At 44.4% G+C, this 12,152-nt stretch overlaps 2 long non-coding RNA genes across 10 annotated transcripts; one reads left to right on the top strand and one right to left on the bottom strand.

Annotated features, from left to right (window-relative positions):
• Nucleotides 1-315: 315 nt before the first annotated feature.
• Nucleotides 316-2,908, bottom strand: LOC123124770 (uncharacterized). The gene is made up of 4 exons (XR_006461225.1): nucleotides 2,731-2,908; nucleotides 2,469-2,632; nucleotides 1,137-1,239; nucleotides 316-794 (listed from the first exon to the last, which is right to left on the bottom strand). It is a non-coding gene; the product is annotated as an uncharacterized lncRNA (long non-coding RNA).
• Nucleotides 2,909-5,751: 2,843 nt separating this feature from the next.
• Nucleotides 5,752-11,227, top strand: LOC123121458 (uncharacterized). 9 transcript variants are annotated; one of them, XR_006459735.1, is made up of 8 exons: nucleotides 5,752-6,688; nucleotides 6,785-6,837; nucleotides 6,975-7,157; nucleotides 7,711-7,919; nucleotides 8,312-8,355; nucleotides 9,050-9,236; nucleotides 9,854-10,177; nucleotides 10,641-11,227. It is a non-coding gene; the product is annotated as an uncharacterized lncRNA (long non-coding RNA). The 9 variants fall into 9 exon arrangements; XR_006459737.1 differs by lacking the exon at nucleotides 8,312-8,355 and having other exon boundaries at nucleotides 5,753-6,688; XR_006459734.1 differs by lacking the exon at nucleotides 6,975-7,157 and having other exon boundaries at nucleotides 5,756-6,688.
• Nucleotides 11,228-12,152: the final 925 nt, after the last annotated feature.

Genomic DNA, 12,152 nt, shown 5'->3' with positions numbered 1-12,152 from the left:
AATGATTTAAACCGCGTCAGTGTGGACGTAAAGTGAAACAGCGCCAGGGCCGGTGTGAACAGCTTTGCGCAGGCCGGTGCACTTTAAGCCGTGTTGTCATGTCACCTCACCACAGTTTGATCAGCATTGCACAGGGCGTTGCACTTTTCAGTGTGGTCAAGTTCACTAGCACGTAGCTACAGCAGCTGTCGCTAGGCGCGGTCACCACTCAAACTTCTTCCAAGTACACGAACCAATTTCTTAATCGCAAGACCAATCCAAAACCTTAGTCAAACCATTGATTTGTACGCCTACACCAAGAATGGATGGTCACGGTTGGGAAAAGCAATTAACAATAGTTTGCCAGACGAAGATGATTCAAACACTCCGTTACAGAAATCATTAGACTACTGGGCCGTCTCCCTTCTCGACATATTGCTCTCATTGACAATTGCAGTTTCTTCCTGTTAAGCTAACACACAACATGTGTCGGTTTTGACTAATACACAGATCAAGTTCTACGCACAGAACTAGCAACCATGCATACATAGTTGTAATACCCATCACCCACCTTAACAATTTGACATGGTTCACAAATGGTACAAATCCATTACAATAATTACAAACATATACCCGAGTCGAATGGATTGCTGAGAGGGAACAACAGCCAAAGAAACAGAGCTTGCGCAGCTTCAAACAGGGATTTTGCTGATTTGGCCAGAAGGCAATATTACAAGATCACAACAGTAGGAAAATGCATCGGATTAAACGCCTTCTACTTCAGGGTTCAGGATACAGACCATATCAGCATGATTCTGATCAAGAACAGAACAAAAAGTCGCTTCATTAGAGGATGCTCCGAAGTAAGTTGTGCAGTGAACAAGGAACAAGCCAATCAGGCAATGCATTCCGACATGTAAAATTCATTTTGTGAATAAAGAAAACCCATCCATGCATCATCATATTATTTCCAAATATCTAACACATAGAATGTTTCTTGCACAAGGGGCACAGAAGCCACGGATTTTGATTTCGTATGATACTGATTTCGGGAGTGAAATGTGGTTGTATTCAAAATCTAACCAAGAACAAGGCCGGCACATACTATGTTCTGAATTAAAGGTTTTTTTGGATCATAACATTTTAATCTGAAATACCTTCTTGTCCAGCCACTTGTAGCTCCCGAACCAGCGTTTCCGGCAAGGAATGTGGCCTCGCCGCCACGGCACACTTGACCATCAACATTGCTCAGTTCTGTGACTGTAGTGGAAAGGGGTCAACAAACCAAACTGAAATCCATGGAACAGAAGATCTTTGCAATCAGTGGTAGGAATTCAAACTTTACCCCACTTGAATGAAATAATTATCAACCTTGGATTAGCACATCAAGAACAGAACATCAAATCTACTATTAAGTTCCAGTACGATTAACCATCGATTATCCAAGTTAGAGGAATCTAATAAATCACAAAAATTAAGCCGGTCTCGCACATAAGCATGGGTATGAATAAAAAAATTCTCTATATTGTCTAAAAATACATCACGGCAAATTCGGATCTGCGCAACAACAAGATGAGGAGAGACCTATCCAATCCGGACAAAGGGGATTACAAGTAAACAAAAGAAAACCACATTTGTACAGAAGGAATAGATGGAAGGGGATTACAAGAAAATAAAGGAGAGCAGTCTATTTCGGAGTCAACAAGAAAAGTGATATGCATCTCGATCGAGCCATACAGCTAGATCACCCGTACCAAAGGAATAGATGGAACAAAATAAAAATCACCAAAAAAGTTCAAATCTGAAACTGATGAACAATAGCTAGGAGAAAAGCGCAAGTAATTGACGTGTGATACAGCCTCACCGACCGAAACAACGAAGAAAATGATTTTTCCCCTCTAGATCCGTGGACGAGGGCCTTGCCCTTGGCAGATCCGGTGTTCTGCAGATTGGAGTTGAGCCGCCGCCGGAGCGGGGAACCACCTAAGTGCTCTATTTTTCTTTGCCCACAGACTGAACAAAAGGATTACATATAGAATAAACACATCCTCAATGTCAACCTTAATTTGTTGTTACGATCCACACCCGATACCAGCTATAATTACAAAATCAAACCTCCAAACCGATGCACATGTTAATTTTGTTTCCTTTTGCAGCGTGCTAAATCCACAAACGAGAATTTTATCTAGCACCATAACATCATATTCTCGGTAATCCTATAATCAAAAAGGAGCGTCCCACACAACCCAGATTGTACATCCATACTACACTGCTTGCTAATCATAAAAAAAAGGTTACGAGGAGCCGATGTCTGTGCAACTCACAATTCTAACTATGATAACTCTACTATGCTTCCCCTAGAAAGGGAGATGCCTTAGAACAAAATCCTGTTTATGCCTCGACACATCAGAAACTGAACTAAACTGGGAGTAGCAGTTTAAGCTCAACAGCTGCGAATAAAGCATGATTGGGACCAGGAAAAAACGCACCTCCTCGTTCGGCCGCTGGTAGCTTCAAAGCAGACCTCATAACTGTGTCCATCTCCACGTCCTTCATCGCCCTTCTCGAGCTCAAGAACTGGTGCACTCATGGAATCTTGGGATTCCACTGGAAACACATCACAACCCCATCCGCCGATGTGTGCTCCCCCCTCCTGCGACCAAGATCTAGCAGCATCAGTAGATGAACTTTGCAAAAGAACGGGAGAAGGAACTCGGGGGAAGAGAGACCATTGAAGCAATAGGAACATACCCGTCGAGCTCAAGTCCGTCCGTCGACATATCGCCGGTGGGGAATCGCCGCCGCGCCGCGCCTGTGTGAAATTACAGAGCAGCCGCCGGTGCGAGCCTTGTGTGGGAGAGAGGGTAATGCGAGCCAACCTGGTCGCGTGGATCTACATGTTCCACATATGTCACCGGACCCATTTAGATGTGCTGCTTCGAAAACGTCACCTTGTACCAAAATGCTGGTCCATGCCAATGAGTGATCGAGCGGGCCGGGGGACAGGAACATTTGCTGGGCCGAACATCAATACGCCTATGCGAGGCTAAGTGTATCAGGGACTGTATTTCACCCACTAGGCCTGCCACGCTACTGCAATGACATGACTGATCCACAATCCCAAAGCCCATCCGGACGGGCCAGATTACGGCCTGCCTGTAGCCCGGCCACCAAAAGCCCTTGTATTCCTTGTAAGGCCTTGTATAATGAGAGATGCTTAGAGAGGTGCTTAGAAAAATAAACCAAGTTTTTCTGAAGCATCGGTGCCTATTTCTACAGGAGAGACGCTTAGTTAAGCGTCTATCCTGTACAAATAAGCACCGGTGCTTAAAAAAAACCTGGTTTATTTTTCTAATCACCTCTCATTGTACAAGGCCTAACAGAGTAAGCATGGAAACTGCCTTCACATTCGCAGTCAGCGGGGCTAGGTTATTAGGTGGATCAAGGCACTGGGAAAAATGAGCACACGAACGATTTTCCGGCATCGTCATACCATGTGGAACTGCTCCTGTCCACCCTCCAGACCACGTTGTTCCGGAGACAGTGGTGACACAGATCAGAGAGATGTTTGGAATCGCTCGAGGACAGTGGTGATAGTGGTCATCGGCATTCTCGACGGCGGCAACAATTGCGCCTGCAAACACGTCCTCACCCCCAGCTGTGCTCACGGCCAAGCACCGGCTTCCGTTTTTCCCTTGGCCATCTCCCAATCCTTCCATCTCACTGACACTAGATACAAGGTGGTACAGAGAGCGCACGGAGCAACAACCAGGAAGACGCGTGAATATATACAAAAACCAATAGCTGGACGGTGGCGTCAGTTAATTAGAAGTCCACACGGCTGCTTTGCGTGTTTCACTTTGCTGACATATTTGGGCATGCATGGCACGTCTGTTGCCTTGCAGATCGCGCATGCATGGCAGCGTCTGTTCCTTGCACATCGGCAGGCCATTACTAAATGAAGGCCAGACCCGTGTTCAACTCTTTTTGGCATCAACAGACCCGTATTCAACTCACATACACTAAAAAAGCCAAGTCTTACCACCACTTTCAAGCGCGACAGAGCAAAAGCTACTCCTCGCAAACGGCCAGGCAGCACACACCTTGCTAGACAAAAATGGCAGTTTTAAAACAATATACAAGTACACGGCGCCGTGGAACTTTTCACAAATATCCGAAATGAGCCGGTTCCAAATGCTTGCCGAAATGAGCTACTGCCGCACCCTGCTCATGCAAAAAGGAACGAGGTCACTTGCCCTGACTACCCCTGCAAAAGCCAGGTAGCCAGGGGCGGAGCCCAATGGGCCAACCCTGTAGCACAGGCTACAGGGTCCAAAAGAAAATTTAGTGCTAATTATAAGGTATATGGCCCGAGGCAACAGGGTGGCCCATCGAGTGTGCATCAGGGTGGCCCATGAAACCAATGAACCAGGCCGCACCAGCTCCGAGGCACGCGCGTACGCTCTCGCAGCCCAACTCACGGATTCAGGTACGGCTGCGGCTGGGCGTTCGGTCTTCTAGTACGTGATCGTGACTTTTCAGTTTTCTACTCGAGAAAAAAAACAGCGACCCCAGATCCCAATCCTATAGTCTTCTCATCTCCCGTGATCTGTTCCTGGCGGCTGGGCGGCTGGCGTTCGTGCAGCAGCGGCCAGCCGGGCGCCGGCAACCAGAAGGCCGCCGATCAACGGCACGACGCCGGACGCCGAACTCCTCCAACGCGAGACGCGACTAGCCGACTACGCTTTGAGTCCAAGAGACTCATTTCGTGATTTCAATTTCGATAATCTCATGAGTTTGGCTAAACTATACCCTCAGGATTTTGATTCCGGGGATTTGAGGGATCTTGATAAGGATCTATGTCTCTATATTGCTGATGTGCGCACAGATGCTAGCTTTTCCAACATAGCAACAATCACCGAGCTTTCAAAAAAAATGGTGCAAACAAGGAGACATATTATGTATCCTTTGTTTTCTCGGTTGTTGAAACTAGTAATTGTGTTGCCTATTGCTACAGCTACAGTTGAGAGGTGCTTTTCAGCAATGAAATTGGTCAAAACTGACTTCGCAGTCGCCTCAATGATGACAGCTTGAGTGATGATGTTATTTGTTATGTGGAGAAAGAAGAGATGAAAAAGGTCACCAATGATCAAGTGGTTGAGTATTTCATGGCTAGAAGGAAAAGAGTTTACTGAAGGTAATTCATAAAAAAAGCAAATTAACGTACTTTCATTTGTGCATTTTATTATGTTCCACACTTCTACTTGAAAATTCAATACTAGTTTTTATACTGTAGGTTATTGAGTCTTGGTGTGTGATGAGGTGTTTTGGAATCTGAGAATGCAAGACATCCTTTTGAAGTAAATTGTCATTTGTTTTACTGTTTTATTAAGCCGTTTACCTCTTACATTTTGTTTTTTAAAACCGACTTGTATTATGTTCTGTAATTCGTGTTACAAGATCTGAAACATTTCTTTATTCATTGCATCCTCGCTTGAAAAATTTATGCCATAGTTAAGTGGTGCTTCAGGGTAAGATTAGCTCCAGATCCGCCCCTGCAGGTAGCAGGCTTCCCTTTTCGGCCACTGACTACCAAAAGGTTCGTCCCAGCTTTCCCCTACTGCCGTGGCGAAATTCAACAAATCATAAAATCAAAACCTTATCCACTCAAAAGTTCGGATCTCAAAGCAAATGAAGGGTTCTCATAACCACCATCCGAGCTAGTGTGGATAGCAAATCCATCCTATGTGGCTCGAGGAACTACGAGCTAAGAAAGGCCACCTAAACTACCCTGCCCGAAACGACAAAAGGAAAAAGACCCAGAACCCCCGTCCCCCGACCTGATCCGCTCCCCCAGTGCGCCGCCGCGACCGCCCCTTTCACCAGCGCGCCGTCGCGGCCTCTCCCTACCCCAGCGCGCCGCCGGTGCCTCCCCCAGCACGCCGTCGCGGCCTCCCCTCTCCTCCAGTGCGCAGCCCTGTCCCCACCTTCTCCCTCGGCTCCGGCCGCTGCCCCACACGTTCTCCCTCGGCTCCGGCCGCCGCCCCCACCTTCTCCCTCGCCTCCGGCCGCAGCCCCCACCTTCTCCCTCGGCTCCGGCCGCAGCCCCCACCTTCTCCCTCGGATCCGGCCACCGCCCCGCACTCCAATCACAGATCGAGTCGTCGCCGTTGCCTTACCCTAGATCGCACCGCCCAAAACCATCTGTCGCCACCACGGCCACCCGAACGACGTCCTCACGCGCCGCCGCTATCTCTCCTTGCTCCGCCGCCAGCCAAGCACCTCCTCACCTCCATTGTTGTTCAGCACTTCCTCCAGTTCATCCCATGGCGGCTGCGCTCGTGGCCGAGCTCACTCCAATCCCTCCACCACGCTACCTCCTTCCGCTGGTGAGGCTTCGTCGCTGCAACGCCCTGGCCATTCACTGTCGCCATCCCGGGCCGTTCAATGAGACAGCGCCAAGTCGTTCGACACCGCAACTCAGGAGTCTGCCTCCTTTGACAGCTCCTGATCTCCGGAACAACTATGGCTCCCTGCTGGCACAACTTGCTCTCGACGACCTCCTTTGACAGCTTGCCTCTGAGGCCTACCAGACCCACACGACGACGCTAGCCGTCCACAGCCACCACCACAGGCCGTTCAACCCACCACTCATGGCCGTTCTCAAAACCATCCCAAAGTGTAGATCGTACATGAGGACAGGGCCGAGGTATGTGCTTGCCCGTGTCAAGTGCTTTGTGCCAGGCTTTCACCAAAATTTTATCTCGGTCCTCAGCTCTAACATGGAAATAATTTTCAATTGTAGGCGGAGGCAGCAAAGAAAGAGCTAAGCGATCCAGTAGAGTTTATTGATTGAAGGTGTTCACATTTTCCATGATTTTCAGTTCACATTTTCTGTGTTTTTCAGTTCAACAGGCTTCCTATTTCATCATCAGTTTAACTAAAAGCTCCGCGTCTGATAGAAATCTCATGTTATAACTTATAAATTTGTATAGAGGCAAGGAACAAAATTTTCGGCCAACTTTTGCTTTGCTGATATAAATCAAGCTCTGTTTTGTTGTTGAACAACAACATGGTGTGCATAGTAACAAGAAACACACGAACATGATCAGTAGAGAAGTTGGCCAACCCGCAGCCCTTGCTAGAGCAGTTGCCTCCACCCCCATCCGTGAGTCCAGGTATGTTAGCCGCAGGAGTTCAAAAATTAGCTTCTTTCAACTGAATAAAATGTCACACAAGTTCAGGTATACCTGCTGCACGAGTTCAAAAAAAATGAAGAGATGAAGCTCAAACCAAGTTCAAAAACTGTTTCCTTCATAAATTAGTTATTTTTTGGTTAATTCGTTGTTATGAATAGTACAAATACACACTGTTGTGTAGTACATGTGTGTATTGTAATTGTAATTGTGGTTTGGAGTTCAGAAAAAAGATAACAAAAAGGTTCATAGAAGAACACAAAACATTCGGTAATTCTGTAAGCCCAAAATCACATGGTGGATTAGTGGTGCTAATCTGTTTCAATTCAACTAGTTAAATAATCTCATTATACCTAGATGTGCTAATCAGTTTGACTGTCTCAGTTCAACTAGTTAAATTGTCTAGGTTCAAATATATTTACTGTGCCAAGACCAAATATTAGTTAATCCTTCTTCCACTTTCTCCACAAGAAATTGAGCTCTAAAAGATTCTGTGTTTCCACTTGCATAACAACTCATGGAACAACTTCTACAGACCTAGCTAGTGTGAGCATCAAAATACAAAGCATAGTACATCAGGAAAAAGCCATCGCCGCCTCCCTGCAGCGCCGCCTCCGTTCAGCGCGCCAGCCCCGCCTCCCCACACATGGCTTGCGAAGAGTCGGCGGTGCCGCTGAAGACGACGGGGCAGTTCTACTTGTCCGTGATGACCAGGACGACGTCACTATCTGTGCTCGGCCATAGGTGTGTTCGCTCATCTTTCTCTCACACTCTGTGTGAGGAGCTGCTGCTGCTGGCCCCTAGCGGATGTACTCTAAAAAGAAAGATAGCGTTGCAGCTTAAAGATGGTGTATCCGTTTTCTACAGGAAGTATGTGTGCTTGCAAATTTGGCCACGAACTGCTGAACTGTTGCGAATTTGGTCGTGAATCATTTTCTATAGAAAATTACATGAAGTATGATGGGTCAGCTTTCATTCCTCGGTTTGAATAGTTGAAAAAATTAATTGTTGAATTTTGAACTGAACCGTTGAAAATTGGCCATGAACCTGTGACCTTTTGATTGAACTGATGAACTGATGAATCATGCCATTTAGTTGCACTGAAACTAATCTTGTGTCAACTTTTGACTTGGCAGCATGGGGTTAGGCCGGAATCCACCCCGTGACAGGTCAACGTCAGGTTAGCTACGCATATACAAAAGTATATTTTATAGTGCACGATAAAAAATTGCCTACTCTTTCCATCTATTCAAGTACTTCGATCGATGATGCACGATCAGGTTCTTTGCTGCGATCAAGTAGCAGACAAGTTGTGACTGAACTTTCATTATAGTATGTAGAACAAAAAAACAGAACCCCTGAATGTTCAGAGTGTTTTTGGCGTTTTCCTGAATTTGTGTTCTTGCTGCAGTCTATGCTGCGCAAGACCAACTTCTAAGGCTAAACGCACAAAAGATGCTCAGTGATGCAAACTTCACAGTTAGTTTTTTCGAACTTGTGATTCGCATTGCATATGCCAATAAGGCGCCACCACCAGCCCGTCTACCACGGTTGCTGGCTGCCGTCCAAGTTGAGCGCTGATGGTAGTCCTCTGCGTGCATCAACGGCACTCTCTCACAGCAATCTATCTCTTTCTTTGCTCCTGCTATTTAAATGCATAGATGTGTTGTTCTGCTAATTGAGTAGTTGGGAAGATGTGAAAAGAACATGTTCTTTAGGTGTTTGTCACTATTCCTGTGAGCACAATTTTTTTAAATTGTTTACTTTGTGCTCTCGCGTATGTTTTTGGGCAGTACAAACACATCGCCATAGTGAGTACAGATGCAGCAACTTGGGAAGTACTAACGTTGCTGCGATGGGCTTTCCGTGTGCAGGGTCCACTGGGTTCCGTTCCTGAGAGAAGCATCGCCGGCTGGGAGAGTTCAATGATCTGAACTAGGAAAGTTCAACGTGGAAATTTGCTACAGATTACATTACTTGAGAAATTTTCGTGTGTTTCACGTCATCGTTGGCCCCATGTTCGCTGGCAAGACCACGGCGCTACTCCACCGGCACTGGCAGGTACTCACCCCCGTCCCATCTCTTGCTTACTGCTTCATTTCGCGTTGCTAAAAAAAACAAGCAAGTTCAAATTGAAAATAATGAGAAGCTAGATGTTTAAAAAATCAGAAGTTGTTTTAGTGAATCTCTATTGAAAATTAGCTCACATTTTAGTGAATCAGAAGTGGTTTGTATTTTTTGCTTGATGCGCGTTCTTGAGCAGTTCAAAACATGTACTTGTTCCGTGGTTTGCTATAACACTTGTTAGATTGCTCTCCCAAAAAAATGTCATGTATTCATGAATTTGCTACTGGTGTAGCAGCCCTGTATGTATTTTATCATCAGTTCATAAAGAAAAGCTGAAACAGTGCAGTGTGCGTGTTAAAAAATTAATTCAGTTTTATATTGTATGCTAGTTTTCACTTCATAGAAAATTTCTAACAGTTCGGCCAAAATAAAGTTTCCATAGTTCATACTCGAGAGGCAATAATGTTCAATGGCAGAAAAAACATCAGTTCAAATATATATGCAGGAGGTTGAGAGCCAAAAAAGCTGATTTTGGGTACCTCACGGCAGTGTGTAGCACTTGTATGTCTTCTGAATACTGATGCATGATGTTCTTTGGTACATGCCTTCAGTACGAGTTTCAAAGGCCAGGAAGTTCTACTGTTGGCATACGCCAACTGAGCATCGGTCGAAGAAGCCAAGGCACCTCGTGCTAGCTCTAGGCACCGCCAGAGGCCGTAACTGTTCTTCCACCGCTCCTGTGCACTCACCGTTGAGCCTCTCCATGCACAGCTCTGGCAGCCCAACGTCACAACACATAGTGGCCGGTGGTCCCTCCTCTCAGCTGCTCTATGGCTTGCAGAGGCGTGAGATTGCTAGAAGTTCAACATGCGAAACCGTGCATGTCCATGCTCCTGCACCTCCAGGCAAACTCCAGTGAAGGTGTGACCAGTTTGGTGAGAAAAAAAGCATTTCAGATTATTAATTCTGTGCAGTTCTCTGTAGAATACAATAGTTCAACTTTGCTATATTTCTGCAGTTCTATGCTTGGAAAATGGGTTTGGTATATTTTATAACTGTAGTTGAAAATGCCAAAAGGTGTCTGCTTGCTGTAAAAAAATGAAATGTTTCCATTATTTAACATGTATGCGCGATGTATTAAATGTCAATGTAATGAATGCCAGGGTTTATTTCTTTTTCTCATTTGTATTGCTTGGCAGTACACTACTTATATCGAGAGCTACATGTACTAATATTAGAAAAGTTCAGTCCAGTTCCTAGTTTTAGTTCAGCTCGATTTCCAATTTTCGTTCAATATTTATTTTTAGTTTAGTTAAGTTAAGTTCTTATTTTTGGTTTGCCTACAACAAAACTGATAGATATTTCAGTGACGAATTGATTATCTTATGCAAAAGGCAGGCCATGGATGATCAACCATTTGAGGAAAATGGTACAGATATGTGAGAAAAAGAGAGAGCTTTCATGGAGAAACAAAGAAGATGTTGATGAATCATTCATGTGTCCAAGAGGGAGGTACATGTTTTCTTTCCTGTACGTATCTCCCAAACGTACATTAGCTAGAGTGAGTGTTGGGAGAAAATAAATAAGTATTCAGCCTTGTTTGACAAAGTGCAAGAACAATGTTCTTTCATTTGTGTTGATGTAGTGTCCTTGATTTTGTCTTGTCTTTTCATCCTTGTTTGACAGAATTGAAAGTTAATCACAGGAAGGTAAGCATCAGCAATGATGCCAGCAGCGGCCAGGAATAATGCCTCCAATGCGCAAGCCCAGGATGACGATGCTGATCACTAGCAGGAAGGACACCTGCAGGTTGAGGATGAAGTACACAACGCAGGCAATGAGGACGAACAAAACATGGAATCCGTACACATAGCAGCAACTGCAAGTTCAAATTTTCTGTGTATGATCCAGTTTCAAAAAAAAAAAAATTCTGTGTATGATGATATGATTGCTACTTCTCAAAAGAAAGTGTACATGATAGTTCAGTACGAATGAAAACAAAACGATCAGTTCGATAGTGCTCTCTCCTGCCTATTTTGGTTGATGTCCATAATGGAGAAAAAATTGTATGAGAATGTTCAATTAGTACTGGCATATAAGTTTAAAAAATAAAACACAGTTGGTCTGCCTGTGGAATTTGAGAAAGTTCGTCCATGGACCCGAGGAATATATTTTCAAAGAAAAACACAACACATTTATTGGCGAAAAAAGTTACTCTTTATACCATCGTGGCGGTGGTGTTTTGTTTCCCTTTACCTTTACCAGTACAAACTTTTTAATGCGTGAATTTTGTTACGAGAAAAACCATACTGAAAAAACAGAGAGTAGACTCTATTCTGTGAAAACACGCTAAATACAAACCCATACGGACATCAGCTCAAGTACTCATTTTTAGGAACCATTCAAAATTTTTCTGTGAGAAATACATCAGTACAAGTACTTTGTTTTTTCTGACAGAAAAACAGCATGATGGATTTCACCGTATTCAAAATTACTCTTCAACGATTACTGATTACGTTCGACATGACTAAGTTTAGCATTTTTAATAGATTTCCAACCGTATATTTTTTGCCCCATTTCGACAAACTTAAAAAAAACCGCGTTCAAAATCAAATTTGACCATATTCAAATTCGTATTAAAATCGTAAAGAATTAGAAAAAACTGTCAATACGAAAAAGTTGCGCATTTTCCATAGCTTTTCAACGTCATATGATTTGCGTCAATCCGACAAACCGTTTGCAAAAAATCACAAAAATACGTTTCGCCCAGAATTTCACCGTTTTCAAAATTACTTTTAAATTATATAAAAATTTAAAAAACAATAAATATATGAAAGAAGCGGATTTTCACTAGCTTTCCAATGCCATCTTATTTGCTCAATTCCGACAAACCGTTTGAAAATTAAGTCC

The sequence above is a fragment of the Triticum aestivum genome, chromosome 5D (assembly GCF_018294505.1).
Source record: "Triticum aestivum cultivar Chinese Spring chromosome 5D, IWGSC CS RefSeq v2.1, whole genome shotgun sequence".
In the NCBI taxonomy this organism is placed as follows: Eukaryota; Viridiplantae; Streptophyta; class Magnoliopsida; order Poales; family Poaceae; genus Triticum; species Triticum aestivum.
Note: the sequence above shows the minus strand (reverse complement) of the source record. Positions and strands in the feature narration are given on the sequence as shown.